The sequence below is a fragment of the Lotus japonicus genome, chromosome 1 (genome assembly GCF_012489685.1).
Source record: "Lotus japonicus ecotype B-129 chromosome 1, LjGifu_v1.2".
In the NCBI taxonomy this organism is placed as follows: domain Eukaryota; kingdom Viridiplantae; phylum Streptophyta; class Magnoliopsida; order Fabales; family Fabaceae; genus Lotus; species Lotus japonicus.
Window position 1 is genome coordinate 72,031,493 of NC_080041.1, and position 25,160 is coordinate 72,056,652.

At 40.5% G+C, this 25,160-nt stretch overlaps 1 non-coding gene across 1 annotated transcript; it reads left to right on the top strand.

Annotated features, from left to right (window-relative positions):
• Positions 1-7,256: 7,256 nt before the first annotated feature.
• Positions 7,257-7,363, top strand: LOC130734862 (small nucleolar RNA R71). Its single transcript, XR_009018200.1, has one exon. It is a non-coding gene; the product is annotated as a small nucleolar RNA R71 (small nucleolar RNA).
• Positions 7,364-25,160: the final 17,797 nt, after the last annotated feature.

The following is a 25,160-nucleotide window of genomic DNA, read 5'->3' on the forward strand; positions in this document are numbered from 1 at the left end:
CCAACAGGTGAGGGCTACTCTCTGAATTACTAGATAATGCTTTAGGTGTCGACGAATTCGACTTGATTTATGTGTTATGCACTTAATTGCTAAATGTCTGAAATGATTTTTGAGGCTTCGGCCGATCTTGTTGAGTACTTGATGCCATGATATTGTGTGCTAAATGATTCACATGTTATGTGCTAAATGGTTAATCTAGGATGTGTTGGAATATGCTGTTTATGTTTATTGATTGAGCTGATTTATTTATGTTACTCCACTTATATCTGTTATGCTTTAGAGTGAGGATAACGGGCATGTCATGCCGATTTTATTTTTGAGATTTTGGGAAAGTTTGATGGGACGGACCAAGGTTCGTACCCTATTATTGCTTTATGGATCGAGACCTTCTCAAAGGAAAATGAGCATGAAAATGTTATTGGAAAAACCCCATTTGAATTCACGTAAGAACTTGGGTTGTTCTGTCTAAGGCAAGAAGGGCTTTTAATGAGGCATTGTGCCCGGCCAGCTTACCTGGGAACTTCTCGGGCCATTACTTGGGTGATGATGGACCTTTTGCTTTGAGACCATCTCCAGGGAATCATTGGAATTATGGGATCTTTGAAACTAATAGGATTAGAGACGAAACTTAAACAATTTCATAATGAACCTCCATAATGTAGTAAACAACCTCAAAACCCTTAATATAATGATAAAAGACTCAGACGAAAGTTTAGGGCTCGAATATTAGTTTTGAAAAATGAGAAGTGTCGTCGAGTCCAAGTCTTGAGGAAACTTACAAGTTTCCGAGTATGCTTATACTCTTTCGCTCGATGAGCAGTTTATTGTTTGGCTATCTAAAGTTTAGCCGGAGACTATAAGTTTCCAAGTACTTCGGTACCTTTTCGCTCGATGAGCAGTTTATTGATTGGCTATCTAAAGTTTAGCCGGGAACCATGAGTTCCCAAGTACATTCTTCTTCTTTTGATTAATTCATTTTGTCGCAGAATCGACATTTGCCTTAGGGTAGGCTTTTTAGAGACATTAAGTTAGTTAGAACACGTGGCGACGTGTCGAGTGAGGTCGGAGACGTTGTTTGGCTAATCACTTGCATTCATGCACTCATTTTGAGGTTAATACACGGCGGATTACCGGACCTCGGTGGATTCCAAAATGGTCATAAGACCCGGATTTCCATATTTAGGACACTACGGTGGTCCTTAGTAGCAGACGGAATGGCAGACCTACGGGTTCACTGCTGATCTGACTACTTTTGTGTGGTGTAAGAGGCGCCCGAGCGGAATGGTCCCACTTTGGCCGGTGTTAGGGCTGACTCGATGGTGTCCATCCTTCTTCCGGAATGCATTTTGTTACCCAGCATTGCATTTCATGCAACATACATGCTGACTTAGTTGCTGAGTGTGATTGGTACCTGTTTATCCTACTTGAGGCATGCTAATTGTTATTATGATCTTTATATTCATTGTGATATATGCAACCCTAGGATGTTATCCCTAAACGTATAAGCCTGAGAGGCTAAATAATTATTACCCTATATATCTGGTTTTATTATTTATATAATTCTTTGGAGTTGACCCTCGCGTCTTCTGTGTGTGTTTGGGCGGACTACGCCATTGTCAGTTGAGTATGGCGGACTGGTACGAGACGGTCGTCCCTTCGGGGGGGACCAGGTTTGAGATGTTGGACCAAGACACCCCAAGCTCATGGGTGGTCGACCCCGTCGGCCACCGAGCTATCTATTCAGGGCGAATAATGGAGGATCGCATTGACCGGATGCCAAGCCTGACGCACGGAGTCTGGAGGCACTACACTATCAGCTTCAACTTGCCACCGGGTGTACACTGCGGACCTGGACTGGGAGTGCCACCACCACCGTCGCCTTCGGACGACGAGTACCCCTCGGAGGAGGTGCCTGTGGGAGGGACTTCTTCAGGCACTAGTTCACCCACTGTCGCGGCTGCTATAGACTTGGGATCGGGTGCAGAACCCGCTCGACCAGCTGTGGAGACCGATGCAGTCATCGACATAGTCGTCTTGGATTTAGATTCAGACGACGATCTTGGGGATGCATAGTTGGGATTAGTGTAGGAGTAGCGTCTTGGCTCTGATGTTCAGTCTTTCGTTTTGGGCAGGGTAGGTCCCCGACCTTTAGCTTTTCTTGTGGTTCTCTTTACGGAAATCACAGAGAGTTGGTTGGACTAGGGGGTCTTGTTTTAGGCCATCTGGGCTGACTTATTCTCATTTTGAGGGTTTGTGTTGCGAACACTTAATCCTTTCTATTGAAATGTACCTTTTGCCTTCGGGCGTTACTCTATTTTGCTGTCCGTCACTGGAGGGTTACTCGTGACGTGGTTTACTACTTACAGCGGGGGCTGTAACTATTATTGTATATTAGTTTTGTTATCTTCTGTTGTCAAGCTCTATTTCTTTCAGTTTTAATTTTGTATTATCGAGAAAAAAAAATTTCACGTTTTTCCGCATTAAGTATTTCTTTTGGTTACGAAAGTGACGCCACCGAAATTGGGGTGTTACAGTCTAGCTAGAGTACATTGTCTCTACAATACCCTAAGGTAAACAAAGAAGTGCTAATCGCATTTGGTAACTTTACTAGTCACTTGGGCTCACCGTCACGATGGCCAAACAAACTGCTCAACGAGCAAAAGAATGCATCTGGCATTAAGTGACTTTTCAAGTTACTTTGACTCACCAGCTCGATGGTCAAATGGACTGGTCAACGAACAAGGAAAATGCTGCTCGCACTCAGTGACTTTTCAATTTACTCAGGCTCATCAGCTCGATGGCCGAAAGGCTGCTCAATGAGCAAAGATGGTGCACTCGCACTTGGGGACTTTCCAATCATCCCAGGCTCATCCTTTGGATGGCTAGATAAACCACTAAAGAAACAAAAGGTGCTATCGCACTCAAAGTTTTCCTCACACTTAGATTGTCGACCCTTCCCGTTTTCCAAACCATTTTCACATCCTAAGTCTTTTCCAAGAGGTTATCATCATTATTTAAAAGTGTTCTATCTTTGATTAGTGTATTATGAATTTCATTTACAAATCAAGTTCTGATTTCGTTTGTTTCAAAACTTTATAAGTAAAAGGATCCCAATAAACCCAAGTAATTCCCCGGGAAGGTCTCGATTCCTAAAACAATAAAGGCTCGAACCTTGGTTCGACCTATCAAACATTCCCAAAACAAACCCGTCATTGCCATGACAAAGATAAGTGTAATCCACACTCCGAAAGTCGCATTAAATGCACGAATATAGTCAGCACAATTTAATCTTAAACACAAATACATCAAGCTCTATTGAGCGATGAAACATTAATGCAGTGCTGCAAAACATAACCCTGTCATGTCCACTAGAAAGCGATAAGACAGAAACCAGTAAACGGCCGAAGCCTCTCAGAAAACGGAGACACACGTCTCATATAAGTTCACTCGGCCGAAGCCTCCAGAAAACATTTTTCAGAACAGTTCATGCAATATTTGTGCAGAATTTAACAAATAAGTCGAACAAGTCGACTCTAGGTCATTAACTAATAACGGTGAGTTGCCACTCACGATCACAATACATTCAAGTCGAATTTATCGACGCCTACACACAAAAATAGCTAGTAAGTAAGTTGCCCTAACCTCGAGTTGTTCCAGTCTCGCGGTGTAGGTCTCCCTCACAAGCTTGTTCAGTCAATCCCAAAGTTTCCACAATCGAACCTTTGAGCAAACAAAGCAATAATGAATCAAAACAAGTCGATACCGTCGAAACAATCCTAACTAATGTTCGACTAAGCTCAAGAAGCTTCAGAGTACAACATTTAGGCACGAAAGGAAGGGCTTTCCCCGAATGGATGAGTTTTGACTCGATTCAGGTTTTGTACAAAAACACTTTATTCGCTAAAACGTGAATAACTTGAGCTACAGAACTCGGAATGACACAAAACCGGCGCCAAAATTTCCACAATTGAAAAAGCTACGCAATGGCCCAGGTCATAGAGACCCAAAAATTATTTTTGGACACGGTACCCAAGCAAATAGGTTTCGGCCACTATGGAAAATAGGGTTTTCGAACTTTTTCTTCGATCTAAATCAATTCCTAGGTATTCTTAGGCGATATCTAGGCCAGGGAAACTCTCAAAAAAATTATCGGGTCTAAAACTAACACAGGGGTATTTTGGTCAATATTTTTAGCTCGGAAAATCAAAAATTCGAATTTTGAAAAACTAATCGGATGGAAATGTCACTAACGACGTTTATGACAACTAATCCTACTGACACTAAGCTAAGTCGTGAGTTCTAAACCGAAAGATTGAGACTTTGCCCCAAAATGGGTATTTGAGGTAAAAATTGATTCCGGCGGAATTTCGGCGACATTACGGAAAAACTAATCCGACAGAAGTGCTCTTGGGCACGTAGGGAAGATGTTTAGACAGAGAAATCAATCTATTTGGACAATTTTACAAAAAGCTCCAAACTTTGAGCTCAGAAAAACATAGAAAAAGTCGACAGATCTGACGATCAGAAGTGAGGGATAGTAACTATACCTCGATGTCTTCGATTAGCAACGAACGGTGAAGCAATCGGGCAAGAAACGGCGAAAATCAACTTCTCCTCTCCTCCTCTCAAGCTCTCGGCCACTCTCTCTCAAAGGTGAGAATTTTTTTGTTTTTTTTTCATTTTCCACCTATTTATAGGATTTGGAAAATGCGGAAAAATGATTATTTCGCGATTCCGATTTTTCCTACTGATTCCAACGTATTTTAGACACGATATTCTTCCCGCTGAATCTTTTAATTTTTCAAAGAAATATCAGTATGATTTTTGGTTTTCGAGGCTTGTTTTTAATGCTTACCGGCATTAAAAATGCACTTTATGATATTGACCTCGGATGCAGAAACTTCCTTCTGAAGAAAGATTGAAAACATCGAGAGAAATGGGTGTACGCGTGTGGAATCTTCGTTTGAAGCTTCGAATGGAAAAAGTCTTCATCGTCCGTTGATCTTAGGTTTCTTGAACTATCAGGGATTCCGTTTCGGCAAACTTCCGAGAATTGGAATTTGACGTTCGTACGTTCCAGGGTTTCGCGTCGAAATACTTGTTTATAGACGAATAAGAGAAATTCTAATATTTCTCTGAAGATTTTTTGAATTAGTTTCCCTCGTGTCCTAAAGTATAAATTAACTATTCACTAGGGTCATCGACCTAGATTAGGCGAACTTTAGTCGTGCTATAACTTTTATCGGTTTTGATACAATCATTGGACTTTTCCTGAACCTTCTCCTTCATAAATTTATTTCATCCAATAAACTCTTGTACTTTATTCCCTTATCCAAAACTTAAAAACTTGGGTCTTACACGGGGTTTATCCCATAGTGCATTGCACTTTCGGGATCTTTCAGCTGAGCACACATATTAGTCAGATTTTTGCATGCAACCTCAAGAGCAACAACACAATCATTAAATTTTGAATTAAGAGGGATAGGAAATTTTTCATTTTTCTTACGCTTTGGCTTCCATTGGAAGCACCCACCTTTTACCTTCTCCTCCTTATCCTCTGAGTTGACAACCATGCTCATTGAGTAGACTTTCTCAGTTTGGTCGCTCTGCGTGTTCTCCTTTTTCTTCTTATTTGAGGCTCCAGCTTTTTCTTTAAGGAAGAACTGCTTCAACTTCTCATCACTCCACTCGTCCATCATCTCCACCAAGAATGCATCATTCTTCTCAATTTGCTTTGGCTTCAAGTCAAATATGGTGAAAGTGATTTTCTCATCAGCTACCCTTAAAGATATTGTTCCTTTTCCCACATTTATTTTCGCTTGTGAAGTGGCTAGGAACGGTCTTCCCAGAATCAATGGTATTTTAGAGTCCTCGTCCATATCATTTATCACAAAATCCACCGGGAACTCAAACTCTCCTACTCTCACTAGCATATCTTCAACAACTCCCCAAGGAGTCACCATGGAGCGGTCCGCTAGTTGAAGCATCATCATTGTTGGCTTCAGCTCTCCAACATTAAGTCGCTCGAACATTGATAGGGGCATTAAGTTGACGCTTGCCCCTAAATCACACAAAGCTCTCACTTCTTTTGAAGCCCCAAAATTAACAGGTAGAGTGAAACTACCTGGATCCTTTCGTTTAGGTGGAAGCTTCTTTTACAGAATAGCGCTACACTCCTCAGTAAGCTCAACGATGTCATTCTCTTCACTCAACTTCCTTTTCTTAGAAAGTATCTCCTTCATGAACTTGGCATATTGAGGCATCTTTTCTAAAACTTCAGAGAATGGGAGATCTACACGCAACTTTTTAAACATCGAAACAAACTTGGAAAATTGCTTCTCCAACCTTCTCCTTGCTATGTTAGTAGGGAAAGGGGGAAAATGAACTTTTGTAAACTTATTATTTTCTAACTCTACTTTTCTCTCTTCCTCGTCTTTCTCTTTCCGCTCTTTCTTTTCCTCGATGCTCTCTTTTTTCTCTTTTTCATTATTCTCACTCCCTTTTTCTTTTCTCTCACTCAAAGTTATTCCACTCCTTAATGTAATAGCAGAACAATTTTCCTTGGGGTTAGGCACAGTGTTACTAGGAAACATACCTGGCGGTCTTTCAACGAGTTGTTTTGAGATTTGACCAACCTGGTTCTCCAGACTTTTGATTGAAGCCTCTTGGTTCTTGAAATTATTGCGAGATTCATTGATGAAACTCTTGATGGTTTGAGCCAATTCCCCCACAATGTCTTCCAAGCTCCTCTTTTTAGCTCCTTCATCTTGTTGAGGTGGTTGCCTTTGTTCCTGATATTGACCCCGCTGGTTGGAATATTGTCTTGAATCTCCTGATTGAGTCGACTTATTTTGCCCTCCCCAAGAGAAGTTGGGGTGATTCCTCCAACCTGCATTATAAGTATTGGAATATGGATTATTTTGGGGGTTAGTCAGTATTTTTACCTCCTCATCGAATTTTGCATCATCATTGCCCACATGGCAGTCATCCAAACGCTTCACTATGACATCCATTTTCTGAGACAACTTCTTATTTGAGGCTAGAACGGCATCATATGTCTCTACTTCTTGAACACTTTTTCTGTTCTGCCTGTCGTTGTTGGAATGCATAGCTCTGGTTGCTAGATTATTAATTATCTCTAAGGCTTCACTGGTGGGCAAACATCAAAAGCTCCACCTGGAGCTGCAGTATCTAATTTGTCTCTGGTATAATCATTAAATGAGGTATAAAAAATTACTACCTGATCAGTGAGAGAAATATTATGGCTTGGGCATTTCCTTAGAAGCTCATTGAACCGTTCCCATGCCTCATATAAGTTCTCTTGATCCATCTGGAGAAAGGAGTTGATCTCTTGCTTTAACTTCCTCGTGCGGGTTGCTGGAAAAAACTTTGACGTAAATTTCTTGGCTAGGTCATCCCATGATACAATACTGTGTGGAGGTTGAGACCTCAACCAAGATGCAGCAGAATCCCTTAAGGAAAAGGGAAACAACATCAACCTTACTGTGTCTAGAGTGATTCCCTGTTTCTTCAATGGGGTGCACTGCTTTGTGAATGTAGCCATATGAGCATAGGGATCTTCGAGTATACTCCCTCCAAATTGGTGCTGGCTCATTAGGTGCATGAAGTGAGTTGGCACCTGGAAATTTTCTGGAACATCAGTAGGTGGAATAATACTTCCCTGAAATTCAAAGCTTATGTCAGGGGTAGTTATCTCTCGGATGGATCTCCTGGCATTTTGTTCTTCTAACTCTCTGTCTCGCTGAATCCTCCGGACTTCATAATCTGCATTATATCGCCCTTCAAATTGATCTCGAATCCTTGCCTCAATCTGTTCCGGTGTCTCAGCCATTGTTTTTGCTTTCTTTGTTGAGCTCGATTCTTCCGAGCATTCTTCTCGATCTCAGGATCAAAAAGAAGGGAATTACGATCAACAGTACCTCGCATACACTAGCAAACCAATGTTAGTAGCACCAGCACAATAAAAGTAACAAAAAAATAAAAATAAATAAAGTAAAGTCTTAAAAGTAAGAAATAGGTTCTATTATTCTAGACTAAAGCGCAATCCCCGACAATGGCGCCAAAAACTTGATAACTCCTAGGCAAGTGTACCTATTCGTTAAGTAGTAATAAATTATCGAACTCAAGGATTGCGGTCGTCTAAATCAATTTAACCTATTGAATGACTAAAAAGACTAAGTAAAAAGGTTTTGGGGGTAAATAATTGTTGTTGAAACGAACTTAGTTGAAAGTTGCAGAATTCAGTGAAAAGCAAGTACGCAGTATTGAAAACAATCAAAAGGGGAAGTACCTGGGATATGATTTCATCAATTTCACTTATGTTCTTAATAGACTAATTAACTCATGAATTATCTAACTTATTTATGGTGCTTGCCTTAGTTTCTACGTGATAATCTCTTAACTACGTAGAACTTCCAATTAAACTGCTAACACTAATCTCTTAGTTCCTAGACGAATTTAATTGGAGAATTAAAACACTTAGTTACTAGCCAACACAATTAGAAGTTACCCTTATCTCTAAGGCGTAGGCGTTCCTAATCAATTCCTCACCGGATCCATATTTTCTACCGATTTCTCAATCGCATACAAAATAGCAAAGTTGATTTTCATGCATAAAGATTCATAAATAAAAGATGAGAAATTCATAAATAAAACTAGAATTCATGAGCCAAAAAGTAAATCAAAACATAAGGTCAAGAGAATCAAACCGAACACCCTAAGTACCTACAGAGGTTTAGCCAAGCATGGCTTTCATGATAAATAATTTATTGAGAAAAATAAAGGTTCTTAAAAAAGCTCCAATACTAGGATTAACTCCATAGAAGAAGGCTTAAGCTGCTCCTCTCCAAAAATCTGATCACCTTCTAATATATATCCTCAATATATATGCTCTTGTTTCTTTATTTCCGTCTGTTGCTTTATTTTGATTCCGTGTTTTTTTCTCTATTCCAATTCCAATCACGTGATCCAGGGCGTGGAAAAAGTCAAAACTTATTTATAAATCTGCCACGTGTCTCCCTGCAATTGGTGGATACTTTATAAGGGTGGAATCTAGTATTAGGCAGACCACGGTCTTATCGCAGACCCTTGATAAGATTGTGACACGTGGAAGGGAATGAAGCTGCAGCCATCCGATCTCCGCACGTGCCTGGTAATTTCAGTAGACCCTCAGCGCAGTATCAGCTCTCTTTTCCTGATTTTTCCAGAAATTAAATTAAATAAAAATAAGGTAAAATAAGATAAAATCTTAAAATAAACCAACTAAATTCTAATCAAATCTATAATTCAAAAAGTCCTAATTAAAGATAAATAAAAACTAACAAAATAAAAATAAGATAACGACTTAAAATAAACTTATCTAATCCTAAATTAAAGTAAATAAATCCTAATAATAATTTAACAAAATATAAAGCTAATTTAAATCCTAATAAAATCTAGAAAAATAATATAAAATGTAGGAAAATACTAAAACTAAATAAAAATATTAAAATGCATGAAATAAGCCTAGAGTGTCCTAAAGTGATTAAAATGTCTTAAATAATACATTAAAATGCATGCAAATAAACTAGGAAAATAACCTTAAATCCCGGGTCATCACTAGCACCACCTTAGTATTACCGGGGGTTTTTAAACTCCGAAAATCTTCTCGAGTTCTTGGATCCAAAGGTCAGCTTTCTCAGGATCCGAATCACCCCTGAACCTTGGCGGGTCTTGGCACTTGAAATCATTCAACCCTCTGAGCCTGAGCTAGCTCTCGTGCTTGCTGTTAAGCCCTCCGAGTATGCTCTTCAGCCTCCCGTTGAGCTTGAGCAGCAACATTAGAAGCAGTTGCAGCAGCTTGTTGTGCCACCAACTGGGCGAGCGGAGCCTTGGCTTGAGCCAATTGTTCGTTAGATGGCTCTTGTCGTGGATGCATCTTTCAACCTGCACAAGTTTACCATCCAAATTCAAACTTCACTTCAAACAAGAGTCTTAGAGTCTAAGGACTCCAAGGGTAGAGCTTCACAGCAATGACGCTCCAGAAAATCTCACAAGTCAATCAACCATCTTTGTAACACCCCAATTTCGGTGGCGTCACTTTAGTAACCAAAAGAAATACTTAAGCGGAAAAACGTGAATATTTTTTTTTAATAAAGGAATTAGAAACTGAAAGAAATGAAACTCAACAACAAAAGACAGCAGAATTACTATACGATAGATAATTACAGCCCCCGTTGTAAGTAACAAAACCACGTCACGAGTAACCTCCAATGACGGGTAACTAACCGAAAGTAGTGCCCGTGGGCAAATACGTACAAACCGGAACAAAAGGACAAGAGTTCCAAATACAGTCCTCCCTACAACAGTAGGTCAGCCAACAAAACCTCTTAAACCGACCAACCCTCTGTAATTCCCGTAAAGAGAACCACAAGAAAAGCTAAAGGTCGGGGACCTACCCTGCCCAAACGAAAGACTGAATATCAGAGCCAAGACGCTACTCCTACACTAATCCCAACTAGGGAAGCACATCACCGCACTCCCAACTATGCATCCCCAAGATCGTCGTCTGAATCTGAATCCAAGACGACTATGTCGATGACTGCATCGATCTCCACAGCTGGTCGCGCGGGTTCTGCACCCGATCCCAAGTCAACAGCAGCCGCGACAGTGGGTGAACTAGTGCCTGAAGAAGTCCCTCCCACAGGCACGTCCTCCGAGGGGTCCTCGTCGTCCGAAGGCGGCGATGGTGGTGGTACTCCCAGTCCAGGTCCGCAGTGTACACCCGGTGGCAAGTTGAAGCTGACAGTGTAGCGCCTCCAAACTCCGTGTGTCAGGCTTGGCATCCGGTCAACGCGATCCTCCATTATTCGCCCCGAATAGATAGCTCGATGGCCGGCGGGGTCGACCACCCATGAGCCCGGGGTGTCTTGGTCCAACATCTCAAACCCGGTCTCCCCCGAAGGGACGACCATCTCGTACCGGTCCTCCATGGACATCTGACAATAAAGGGCATACATAGCCCCCCAAACACAGGTAGCACGCGCGAGGGTCAACTCAAAGAATTACATAATAGTACATTCAATAGGTAAAGATAAATAGTAATAGCCACTTAGGCTTATAAGTTTAGGGATAACTTCCTAGGGTTGCATATTTCACAATGAATATAAAAGATGATAATAACAAATAGCATGCATCAAATAGGATTAACAAGTACCAATCACACTCAGCAACTAAGTCAGTATGTATGTTGCATGAAATGCAATGCTGGTTGACAAGATGCATTCCGGAAGAAGGATGGACACCAACGAGTCAGCCCTAACACCGGCCATAGTGGGACCATTCCGCTCGGGCGTCTCTTACACCACACAAAAGTAGTCAGATCAGCAGTGAACCCGTAGGTCTGCCATTCCGTCTGCTACTAAGGACCACCGTAGTGTCCTAAATATGGAAATCCGGGTCTTATGACCATTTTGGAATCCACCGAGGTCCGGTATCACGCCGTGTATTAACCTCAAAATGAGTGCATGAATGCAAGTGATTAGCCAAACAACGTCTCCGACCTCACTCGACACGTCACCACGTGTTCTAATTAACCTAATGTCTCTAAAAAGAATACCCTAAGGTAAATGTCGATTCTGCGACAAAATGAATTAGTCAAAAGAAGAAGAATGTACTTTGGAACTCATGGTTCCCGGCTAAACTTTAGATAGCCAATCAATAAACTGCTCATCAAGCGAAAGAGTACGAATGTACTTGGAAACTTATAGTCTCCGGCTAAACTTTAGATAGCCAAACAATAAACTGCTCATCGAGCGAAGAGTATAAGCATACTCGGAAACTTATGAGTTTCTCCTAATCTTGGATTTGCCGACACTTCTCATTTTCAAAACACTTATGTTCAAGCCCTAAACTTTCGTCTGAGTCTTTTATCATTATATTAAGGGTTTTGAGGTTGTTTAATACATTATGGAGGTTCATTTTGAAATTGTTTAAGTTTCGTCTCTAATCCTATTAGTTTCAAAGATCCCATAGTTCCAATGATTCCCTGGAGAAGGTCTCAAACAAAAGGTCCATCATCACCCAAGTAATGGCCCGAGAAGTTCCCAGGTAAGCTGGCCGGGCACAATGCCTCATTAAAAGCCCTTATTGCCTTAGACAGAACAACCCAAGTTCTTACGTGAATTCAAATGGGGTTTTTCCAATAACATTTTCAAACTCAATTTTCCTTTGAGAATGTCTCGATACATAAAACAATAATAGGGTACGATTCTCGGTCCGTCCCATCAAACTTTATCCAAAAACTCGTCAGGAGTCTGGCATAACTACCCGTTATCCACTATCTTGACGTTCCTCACTCATTCGCACAATTGCACGGTATATTCAATATAGTCAGCAATTCAAGTGCGTAATAGAAAGACACATTATAATCAATATAATCCAAATATCATGTGAACAAATAATCACATAAATAAATCAGCTCAATCAATAAGCATAAATAGCATATTCCAACACACCCTAGATTAACCATTTAACACATAACATGTGAATCATTTAGCACACAATATCATGGCATCCAGTACTCAACAAGATCGGCCGAAGCCTCAGAAAACATTTCAGGCATTTAGCAATTAAGTGCATAACACATAAATCAAGTCGAATTCGTCGACACCTAAATCATTATCTAGTATTCAGTGAGATGCCCTCACCTGTTGATTTTCCAGCTCGCTCCTTGAACTTTCCTTCACGATCTTCCTCCTCAAGTCCTCAGAATTCCTCGAACGAACCTTAAAGCAATTTCACAAAAATCAATCACAATGAGTCAGAAACTCAGCAAACAATCAGTGCTAGGGGTACACGGAACACTACAAACTCCGTGGTACGACAATCTAACACGTTAAGACAAGTGTTCGAAAAAGTCGGATTTCCTCCCCCCTTGAGGGTGCTCTCGGCCACTCCCCTTAATTGTGTGGGTCGATTTTTCTTCGATCAAACTTGGTTCCTAGGTTATCATTAGTCGTAACTAAGGCGAATCTAAGCTCGGAAAAATTTTCGGATCGAAAACTGATATAGGGGCAATTTGGTCATTATTTTCAGCTCAGAATCTCAAAACTGGATTTTTGAAAAACAAATTGTATGGGGACGTCAACAACGACGTTTATGACAACTAATCCTACTAGCACTAAGCCAAGTCGAGAGTTCTAAGCTAAAAGATTGAGACTTTGCCCCAAAATGGGTATTTGAGGTAAAATTGATTCCGGCGGAATTCCGGCGACATTACGGAAAAACTAATCCGACAGAAATGCTCTTGGGCACGTAGGGAAGATGTTTAGACAGAGAAATCAAGCTATTTGGACAATTTCACAAAAAGCTCCAAACTTTGAGCTTAGAAAAGTCTAGAGAAAATTGACGGAAATGACGATCGAAAGTGAAGGATAGTAACTATACCTCGTAGTCTTCGATTAGCAAGGAACTGTGAAGCAAACGGGCAAGAATCGGCGAAAATATTTTTCCTCTCCTCTCCTCCTTGTGCTCGCGGGTTTGGGTGGGTTTTTGGGTGAGATTTTGCCAAATTTTCATTTTCTAGCTTCAACCTATATATAGGGAAGGAAATGGAAGATATTTTGCAAGTTTAGATAAGGATGACTTGGTGGATGGATAAGGATGGATAGATATTTTTGAGAAGATATTTTTGTAAAGATATTTTGTAAAGATATTTTGTAAAGATTAGATAAGGATGAGTAGATATTTATCAAAGATCGGATAAGGATGAATAGATATTTATCAAAGATATTTTGAGAAGATATTTTGTAAACCGGTACAGATTTGTTTAGGCATCGGAGGATTTAACTCATAGAGTTAAGATAAAAATATAAGAGTGATTCCGATATTTTTCCTGCGCATTTCTCTGTGAATTCTAAGATAGGTTTTGGCGACAGAATTCCAAAACTCAAAAGAGATTTTCTTGGAATTAAGGTAAACAATCAAAAGTCGGTGTAAATCTATTTTACCCGAAAAGTTACTTTTTGCAGTGAATGTCGGATGGGAAAACTTTCTTCTGAAGAAAGATTGAAAACATGAAGAGAAATAGGTGAACGCGTGTGGAATCTTCGTTTGAAGCTCCGAATGGAAAAAGTCTTCATCGTCCGTTGATCTTAGGTTTCTTGAACTATCAGGGTTTTGGTTTCGGCAAACTTCCGAGTATTGGAATTCAACGTTCGTACGTTCCAGGGTTTCGCGTCGAAATACTTGTTTATAGACGAATAAGAGAAATTCTAATATTTCTCTGAAGATTTTTGGAATTAGTTTCCATCGTGTCCTAAAGTATGAATTAACTATTCACTAGGGTCTTCGACCTAAGATTAGGCGAATGTTAGTCGTGCTATAACTTTTATCGGTTTTGATACAATCCTTGGACTTTACCTTCTCCTTCTCCTTCATAAATTTATTTCATCCAATAAACTCTTGTATTTTATTCACTTATCCAAAACTTAAAAAAACTTGGGTCTTACAATCTTAGCAAACAAGTTCTACCCAACTCTCTTAGAATCAACTCCTAGGGACCACTAACCCAAAGCTCTGGTTTTCTCAACCAAAGCTCTGATACCACAATGTAAAGCCCCGATTTCTCGAGGGTCACTTTAGTAACCTTTTTCCAAAAACGTGTGTAAATTTTCGTTGAAATAAATCCTTTCAATAACATTGCTTACAAATAAAAAGTAGTAACTTGAGAAGTAGACTGAATAGTTCATCTTATTAATAAAAGCTTTGGAAGCATACAATGACTCTTTCAAATTAAAACATAATGATTAAACTAATGTTCAACCGCCCCCGAGCCAACACAACAAGAAGGTCTCTGGGTTAGGTTCGAACCCTATAAACAAACTTAGCTCACCCCCAAGTACAGACTCAATTATCACACTCAATACTCGACTCATAGGTCGCGTGCCCTCCAAGGCCTCCTCCAGCGCTCGCATCATATGGTCTCGCATCCTCTGCTCTCGCCAATCCCACAGCTGAACCATCAGTCGCGCAGTCGATGTCTCGAGCCTTGCCGTCGTCCAAATCGAGCAGATATAGGGTCGTATCTTGACTGATCGCACGCATGCTTGTTGTCTAGGCGTTAAGCGCCCCAAACAACAAACAGCAAACAAGCAAGGGTCAACTTCTAACACACACACATCATAAGTAGGGTATACTACCCTATCCATCACAAGTTCTTCACTATGCTAACATTCACAAATATGGGAACTATATTAAGTTCTAAGGTTCACAAGTATAGGGAACTATCTCATAATTCTAAGTTTCACAAGTATAGAGCACTGTCTCATAGTTTATTGTTAGTCAATGCCCGTGCACATGCATGCGGACGCTTTGGATATCCATAAGCACCGCTGCCCAACAGCTTGATGATCAGGGTTGGACCTCTCCAACGCACTGTCGTTTGACGTTCGTCCTTATTCAGGGCCTCCCCTGAATGTCACCATCGACTAGCCCAATCCAGGTCACTACCCGTGGCCAACCAAGCCCAATCCAGGTCACTTGGTCCACAATGCATGCGATGCAAGTTAGTCATCATCACTAAGCCCTAAGCCCATCACGTTCATCTCTTATAAACAACATATCATCGCATAATAACTTGCATGCATAGCAATAAATATAGCTAACACCCTAGTCATATAGGCATGTTCATAATAACACTAGCTAGCATTTATTGCATCATCATCATAAAGCATATCTAGTACATACATCATTAATAGTCCTAGCATCATGCTTGCTAACAATCACAATCACAAACAATTTATCTAGGCCGAGGCCGAAGTGCCCTTACCTTAGTCACAGCAGAACACGTCCTAGGACTTTGGATTTGGCGGGGTCACGCTCGCTCCGAACTTCCTAGTCATGTGGACAGAGTAACGGTACGAATTAGTAGTCGTTTAGCGATAATATATCCCTTCCCCGTCGTTTCAAAAATACTATCTTAAAAACCTCGAAAAATCAAAACTTTCTCTTTCATAAGATCAAAACCTCTTTTCTAAAATAATTGTTTGAAGATCATAAGAACACTATAAGAACACCATGAATTTTCTTAAGAAAAAACCCCAAAAACATAAACATTCCTAAGCAACCCGATCAAGATCATTCTCTTCTAGTTTTTGCCAAAACAGCTTAAGCTACAACCACATAGCATATTGAGAATGGCCTTGCTCAAGGCTTAGAAACTAAAGCAATAAAAAAAATAGAAAGAAATAAAAGAAAGGCAAGAGAGGGAGAGAGCTCACGGCTAGGGAGAGAGGAGAGCAAGTAAGCTTGGGTGTAGAAATGAGAAGGAGGAGCTCTCTATTTATAGTGAGAGGTGAGAGCAAAGCATTAATTGCTTTTCTTCCTCTCCAAGAGAGGCCCATGGCCGCCCCTTTCTTCAGCCCAACCCAGGGTTTCTAGAGCTTTCCAAACTCCCCACATTTAGCCCTCAAATTTAGGTTTATTTCCTAATTAAACCCCAAAAAAATTAGCATTTAAATCCCTAATTATTTAAAAAAATTAAATCTGAATCACAAGGGTTTCCAATCATATTTGGAGAGATCCTTTTAAGTTTTAAAAATTTAGAAATCAATCCCCCATCAATTAGAAAGTCAAAGAATCAAATCCCTAATATCTCTCCTTCATAAAACCTAGCTAAAAATTGAAAAAAAGCCTTTTCTTTTCTCCCTCCACTAGGTTTGGCTGACCACACACACACATCATGCTCAGATTTTTCACCAAAAATTTTTAAAATAATAATTTAAATAAAAATCTCAAAATAATTAATGCATTAAATGCACCATTTCCCTCCTAAATGCATCAAAACTTCAAATTTAAAAATAAAAATCCTAATCAATGATTTTGGCTCCAAAATTTCGTGCACCAGCTCCATAATATCTCAAAAATATTTTCAGAATTAATTTTTATATTAAACCATAGGTTAAAATTATTTAAATGCATTTTATTTAAATGAAACCCCATTTAATTTAAATAAAACTTTCAAGAACAAAACCAAGGAATATTCTCTCCTAGAATATTCTTAAAATCATGCCCAGCACCTCCCCATAAGGTGCGGCCCATGAAATCGTCATCGTCGACTCGATTCGCCAACTCATCGTTGTTGTCGGGTCGATTTTGACCTAAAAGTCGTCGTTGCCGAACCCTAGCAATATTACAGTCAAAATGCTCGTATCGTCGCGCTCATCAACGTCTAGAGGTTTCTAGGACTTAATATTGCTTCTAACAATTAATAACCTTTTTAAAATGCATAATATCACATATAGCACAAGCAATTCACGGAATATTATTTAATATTATTATTAAAATAGTATGCCATAAAACCGGGTCTTACAATCATCCTCATCAGTGTTGGACACAAATGTTATACTCTTGCTCTTATTCTATGTTCTATCATTGAAAGACATTTCAAATGTTTGTAGCGAGCCAATAAGTTCATCCACCTTGATGCTTTTAATGTCCTGTGCCTCTTCAATAGTTGTGAGTTTCTTGTCAAATTTCTTAGGCAGAGACTTGAGAATATTCCTGACAAAGTTTCTCCTATAACATCTGTTCTCCTAAGGCAAAAGATGCATTTACCATGTCACGGACACGCATGTGAAACTCAGAGATAGTTTCATCCTCCTTCATCCTGAGGTTCTCAAATTGAGTAGTTAGCAATTGAAGTCTTGACATGCGAACTCTAGCAATACCCTCATGAGAAACCTTGAGAATTTCCCAAGCATCTTTGGCAACAGGACAAGTGTGAATCAGTATGAACATATTCTTATCATCACCATTAAAGATAGCATTGAGAGCATTTGAATTAGCAAAAGCTTCTTCATATTCCTCCTTATTCCAGTCTTCTTCTGGTTTGAGTTCAGTGGTTGAGGTTCCTTCTTGAGTAGTCTTGATAGGATGCTTCCATCCTTTGAGAACTGACTTGTAGGTCTTGCCATCAATTGATCTAAGAAAAGCAACCATGTGTGCCTTCCAATAGTAATAATTAGTCCCATCAAGCATAAGTGACCTATAAATCGACCCCACATCCTTGTCGTTATCCATCTTACCATAATTGTAGTTCCCTGGAGCTCACTCAACCAGAACAGGGTTCCTGCTCTGATGCCTTCTAGCACACGCGGACAAATCTTCTACCAGATGTCTAAGACATCTTGTACAACGTAACACAAATTGCAATGTTCAGATATGCAAGTTTAAGAACAAAAATAACAAACAAGACACAAGAAATTGTTAACCCAGTTCAGTGCAATATCACCTACGTCAGGAGGTTTTCACCCGAGAAAGATAATCCACTATTATAGAGAAATTGTACACAAAAGTTCTTAACTGAACTGCCCTAGTTCACTGCTTTTTCTACCTATCTCTAACTCCCCCTAAGTATGAGAGCCCCTCTCACTTTCTCACACACAACCACTGCCACAATGATTAATCTCTTACAACAAGAGTAAAGACAATCTCAAGATCAAATAACTCATAAAACAACTCTCAGCTTAGAACAATAACATAAAGCTGCTGAGAGAACACTACAAGTGTGAACTGACAAGTGTAAACCCAAATTTACTCCACACAAAGCACACCTAGCAACTAGGTTTTTGTCTTCATAAGTAGCATTCGATCAGGCCTGTCTTCAATGGGCTTGAGCGAGCAAAGAGTCCACACAAAATCATGAAATTACTAATAAAACAAATCTGAATTAAATAATTAAGTAATTTCTCTTTTTTATTTTTAATAGCCAAAAAGCTTTCTTCTCCGGCCAACATTCTTTACTCTCAAGAACCCCATTTTTCCAGATTCTGATGAACCTCTTCCAGTGGTGCCTGAACGTGCCGTCGTCGAGTCTGATTCTGATCTTGAAGACTCGCCCATCCCTATAAAACACCTTTCTCCCATCGAGAGGTCTCAACTTCTTGATATCTCGCTCCTAGAACCTCTAGACCCGCTCTGGCGAATGAACAAAGATTTCTGGACACCCTCTATCTACACGTCAATTAAGGACCATGCAGCCATTGTGAACGCTTGTGGTGGCCTTTGTCGCCACGGCTACGATCCTTTTCTCTTGTTAGGCGTGCCTGGGCCTAGGAAAGTCGTTACGTCTCACAAACCCAATGGTGTGCCCACTTTTCATTACTTCTATTTGTACGACACCTTGTTCGTGGATCTCGGTTTCAAGCTTCCTTTCTCCAATTTCGTGTGCGAGACCCTCAGTGTGGTGCATGTCGACCCGACTCAGTTGTATCCTAACAGTTTTTAAGTTTGGAGACCCCAGTTTTTAAGTTTGGAGACCCTCAGTGTGGTGCATGTCGACCCGACTCAGTTGTATCCTAACAGTTCTTCGCTGCTTCTGTGAGACCCAAGTTTTTAAGTTTGGAATAAACCGAATAAAATTCCTTTTTCACGATTAATTCGAGGTAACGTGGAGGAAAACCTGAACAAGTGTTTATTGAATGGGATAGATTTGTGAAGGAGAAAGTTCAGGAAAAAGCTAAGGATTGCATCAAAGTCGATAAAGGTTATAGCACGGTTAGTATTCGCTTTAACCTAGGTCAAAAACGCTAGTAAATAGCTAATTTACGTTTTAGGACACGATGAGACTTAATTCCAAAAGTCTTTAGAGGAATGTTAGAATTTATCTTATTTCTTTCCATGACAAGCGTTTCGATACGAAACCCTGGAATGTACGAACGCCAAATTCTAATACTCGGAAGTTTGCCGAAACTGAAACCCTGATAGTTCAAAAACCCTAAAATCAACGGACGATGAAGACATTTTCTATTCGGAGCTTCAAATAAAGATTTCATCCGCGTACGCCCACTGTAATCGACGTTCCAGATCTTTCTTCAGAAGGAAGTTTCTGCATCCGAGGTCAAAATCATAAAGTGCATAAAGTGCATTTTAAGCCGGTACACACTAAAAACAAGCCTCGAAAACCAAAAATCATACCGATATTTCTTTGGAGAATTAGAAGATTCAGCGGAAAGAATATCGTGTCTAAAATACGTTGGAATCAGTAGGAAAAATCGAAATCGCGAAATCCTCATTTTTCCGCATTTTCCATTTCCTATATATAGTATGAAAAATGAAAAAAAATTCAAAAAAAAAAGCTTCACAACACACACACACGGCCGAGACATTGGAGAGGAAAAAGGAAGAAAAGTGATTTTGCCAATTCTTGACCGATCGTCGTTCCGTTCGTTTCTACGCGTAGGCCTCGAGGTACTGATGCTTTTCCTTACCTCTGATCGTAAATTCTGTCGCTTTTTGCTATGTCTTTCTGTGCTCTAAGTTTTGAGCTTTTTGTAAAACTGTCCAAATAACTTGATTTTAGTGTCTAAACTTATTGCCTACGTGCTCTAGAGCATGAATATCCGGTTGTTTTCTGCTGAATCTCGCCGAATTGCCGCCGAGTTTCAATTCTGCTCAAAAACCCATTTTTATGCTGAGGTTCCGCTTTTTGAATCAAAAACTCTCGACTGAGCTTAGCTTTAGTAGGATTAGTTGTTATAAATGTCGTTAGGATCGACCCCATCTAATTTGTTTTTCGAAATTCTGATTTTGAGTTTGCGAGCTAAAAATATTGACCAAAATACCCCTGCGACAGTTTTCGACCCGATAATTTTTCTGAGAGTTTCCCGGGCCTAGATATCGCCTACGAATACCTAGGAATTGATTTAGATCGAAGAAAAAGTTCGAAAACCCTATTTTCCATAGTGGCCGAAACCTATTTGCTTGGGTACCGTGTCCAAAAATAATTTTTGGGTCTCTATGACCTGAGCCATTGCGTAGCTCTTTCAATTGTCGAAATTTTGGCGCCGGTTTCGTGTCATTCCATTCGTGCCTAAATGTTGTACTCTGAAGCTTCTTGAGCTTTGTCGAACATTAGTTAGGAATGTTTCGACTGTATCGACTTGGTTTGATTCATTATTGCTTTGTTGCTCAAAGGTTCGATTGTGGAAACTTTGGGATTGACTGAACAAGCTTGTGAGCGAGACCTACACCGCGAGACTGGAACAACTCGAGGTGAGGGCAACTTACCTTGCTAGCTAATGTTTTAGGCGTCGATGAATTCGACTTTGATTTATTGTTATGCACTTGATTGTGTTTGACTGGGAAAAACGTTTTCTGAGGCTACGACTGACAATTGATAATCATTTATCGCTTGAATTGTTTTTGAGATTGATTCACCTGCTATGTGCTAAATGGTTAATCTAGGACGTGTTGATATATGTGCCATGACTGTTGGATTGTGTTACTTTGATTATGAAATTACACATATATCTGTTGTACGTCAGAGAGGATAACGGGCAGTTATGCAAATTTATCGTGAGATTTTGGAAAAGTTTGATGGGACGAATCGAGGTTCGGACCCTTATTATTTTAGTGGATCGAGACCTTCTCTGGGGGTTACTTGGGATGATGGGGTTTTAAACTCATAAGATTAGAGATAAAACTAAATGGAAACTATTTTACAAGGAAAATTCATAATACATTAAACAACATCTGAACCCTTTAAATTATGATAACAATGTCAGATGAAAGCTTAGGGCTTGGATTTTAGTTTTGTAAAATGAGAAGTGTCGTCGAATCCATGTTTTCGGGAAACTAATAAGTTTCTGAGTATGTTGGTACTCTTCGCTCGATGAGCAGTTTGTTGTTTGGCTATCTAAAGGATAAGCCGGGGAACTATAAGTTTCCAAGTACATTGGTACTCCTTCGCTCTTTGAGCAGTTTATTTAGCCATCCAAAGGATGAGCCGGGAAGCTTCACTGAGGCGTGAGACTTCGTGAAAGCATGGAACTTCACTGAAGCGTGAGACTTCGTGAAAGTGTGTAAGCTTCACTGAGGCGTGAGACTTCGTGAAAGCAGAAACTTCACTGAGGCGGGAGACCTCGTGGAGACGGGAACCTTCGCTGAAGCGGGAGACTTTGCGGAGGCGTACACCTTCGCTAAAGCGGGAGACTTTGCGGAGGCGTGCAACTTCACTGAAGCGTGAGACTTCGTGAAGGTGTGAAACTTCATTGAAGCGGGAGACTTCATGAAGACGCGAAACTTCACTGAAGCGTGAGACTTCGTGAATGCGCGAAAATTCACTGAAGCGTGAGACTTCGTGAATGTGTGAGATTTCACTGAAGCGTGAGACTTTGTGAAAGCGTAAGACTCCATTGAAGCGTGAGACTTCATGGAAGCGTGAGATTTCATCGTCGTTTACCCTAGGGCAACTGACAGGGAACATTTGTTTAGTTAGACACTTGTGCGTTGGGAGGACGATACATTGTTTGACTAACCTTATCACCTAACTTCATATGTTGAGATTTTGATGATTTGATATTGGTGAACTTTGTCATGTTATTCGTTGAATTGTTGAGATATTGAATATTGTGTTGTTACTAGAGATATGATAACATGTTATGTATATACCTTAGGGTAGACGATACAGAACTTATATGTATATATACAACCTATATATATACCCCTTAATTCATCACATGTTGCTTGTATTATCTATTATATCCTGTGAGTTGACCCTCGCACCTTGGCTTTGTCCAGGCGTCCGTCAGCCGGTTCGTGATGATTCGTTGTGCGGGAAAGACCCGGAGCGAAATGACTATTACTGAAGCCTTCGACGAGGACCCGGACTTCATGACTGATCGAGGAAGGGTCGATGATAGTAGTGTGGGTTATGGGTGGTTAGAGTCTTTTGAGCTGGTTGTTGCTGTCATAGCTCTGATTCGTCATTTGTACTTTTGGGACCGGGTAGTTTCCGACAGGTTGCTTTCGGTGTGGTTCTCCATAGATGGGGATCGCATGGAGTAGTCGGACGTAAGAAGTCTTTTTGGAAGCCGTTTTGGGCTGACTTACTTTTCGGAGGACTGTATTTATAAAACTTATGACTCTATTTATGAGTCGCACTTGTTTGCCGTTGGGCAACACTTTTAGTTACTTGATGTTACATTCCGTCACTTGAGGACACTCGTGACGATGTTTTTAGTTGCAGCGAGAGCTGTACTTATATTGTATATTAATCGTTGTTCATCGCGATTGGGTTGAGTCTTTACTTCGACAAGTCTTTTTATTTAAACAAAACGAAAAAAAATACCTGCTTTTCCGCTTTATTTTATTTTTGAGTTACTAAAGTGACACCCGGAAATCGGGGTGTTACAGCTTCGAAATCTTGTGTGATCGCCCGGGGATCACGCCATCATATGAGTTGTTCTTTTCCTTTTATTGGGTAAAAGGTGTGGCCTCCGTTGCCGCCAATCTTATTTCCTTTACCTCGTACAAAAACTTGGCTCGCTTTCACGCCTTCAAGAATAATTATCACAAGCATTTCCATGGTCGCTGGTTCAAAGTCTTTGACAATCCGACTTCACGCAGCTGACAACCTATGTCGATTGTTCCTACAATTTCCCCTTTTATTGGACCGACAAGCCTCAAACCGCCATCAAAATTGTGGACGAGATGCTCACCCCCGACCAAGGTCACGTCGTCGAGTTTCTGGAGACTCTACCCATCTTCCATTGTGTGCATATGATTAAGGCTGCCGCCAAGATCCAATTGGACGAGTACTTGTGTAGTGGCGAGTGCTAAATTCCTAGCTCTGTTTGTTCTTATTTACAATTCTCTTTCAAATTTTTATCTCTTGTATTTGTTTTTGCCATCGGTGGCGCCAACCTTTCCCTCGAAGCGATGGATGCTTTCCGGAAGCGTCAGTGTGCTCTTGAGAAAAACTGAGAAGAAGAAGGAGACCGAAACCGTAGAAAAGGCCCCTTCACCTGAACCCGCCCCTGGAAAGCGGAAAAGGGGTGCCTCTGTTGAAACTCATGCTCCCCATCTGAAGAAATTTCTTAATGGGGCTCGAACAAAGGTTGCGGAGGCCCAACCTGTGGAAGTCAGCGCCTCCTCCTCCTCCAAAACTTCATCCAAGTTGTCCATGAGCATCAACTGGCGGGAATCTTGAAAGACTTTGAAGACTTAACTATTGAGAAAGTTTCATCCCTATGGCAGTGTCTCGCCAGTTTGTAACTGCAAACCTTCCCCTAGACCATCTTAATCCTACAGTTCGACGTCTGGGAATGAATGAGACTTGTGAGGCTCTCGCTCAACATTGCCTAAAGGTCGCGTCTCCCACTATATCCTTTGCCCAAGTTTATAAAGCACAGGATGTAGGGCGGGAGCGTTTGTAGTCAGATGTTGCCCAATTGAAGCTTTCTTTTAAGAAAGCTAAGTCTGATCTAGCTTTCTCAAAGAAGGCTCAAGAGGATGCTGAGGAGAAAAAGTCTGGTCTTGAAAAGCGTGTTTCCAACTTGCAAAACGAGTTGGAGGCCACGCGGGCTGCCTTAGAGGAGAAGTTGAAGAAGAGAGAAGAAGAACTCGCTGAGATGAGGTCTCGTCACCAGGATGAGGTTGAAGCGCATCAAGGCGATCTCGCCAAGGCCAATGCTGACAATGAAATTTTGACCGGGCAGGCCCTTAAGAAGTATGAAGAAGGCTTCAAGTACGCAAAACGCCAACTTCGGTTTCTTGACCCTGAATTCAACTTGAAGGCCTTAGGAGCTAATAAGTGGATTGTCGATGGAGAGTTGGTCGGGTCTAATGATTCAGATTCTAACGATTCTAAAAGCGAGACTAACGATGAGGAGCTGATTGCAGCCGATCCCGCCGAGCTTATCTCGAATAGCGAAGGGGCTGATATTATTGAAGAGATGGCTGTTGAAAATCCCGCCACTCCAGGTGTTGAGACCCGTTTTCCTGACGATTCCACTCATGCAGAAGAGCAGTCTCTTGTGGTTCAAGAGGCAATCAGGGATGAACCCGCCGACTAATTCATGCTTTTGATGTATCGTTTTGTAATCCTAACAATTTAATGTCATGTTGTTTATTTTCTGCATCCCGCATATGTTTACCATTTTTGTTTAACGATATTTGCATGTTATGTTCAATTTTAGCATAAATCTTTTGTTCCCTTCTGAAAACTTAGGTTTTATCTTCAAAGTAAACAAACATCGATAATTAATCCTTGATTTAAGGTAAACAGAAAAGGAATTGAAATTGAAAACATTTTGGGATGCAACGGACTGGCTTTAGAACTTAGCTTATTTTGCATTGCGGTGAGGTCATTTCATTCG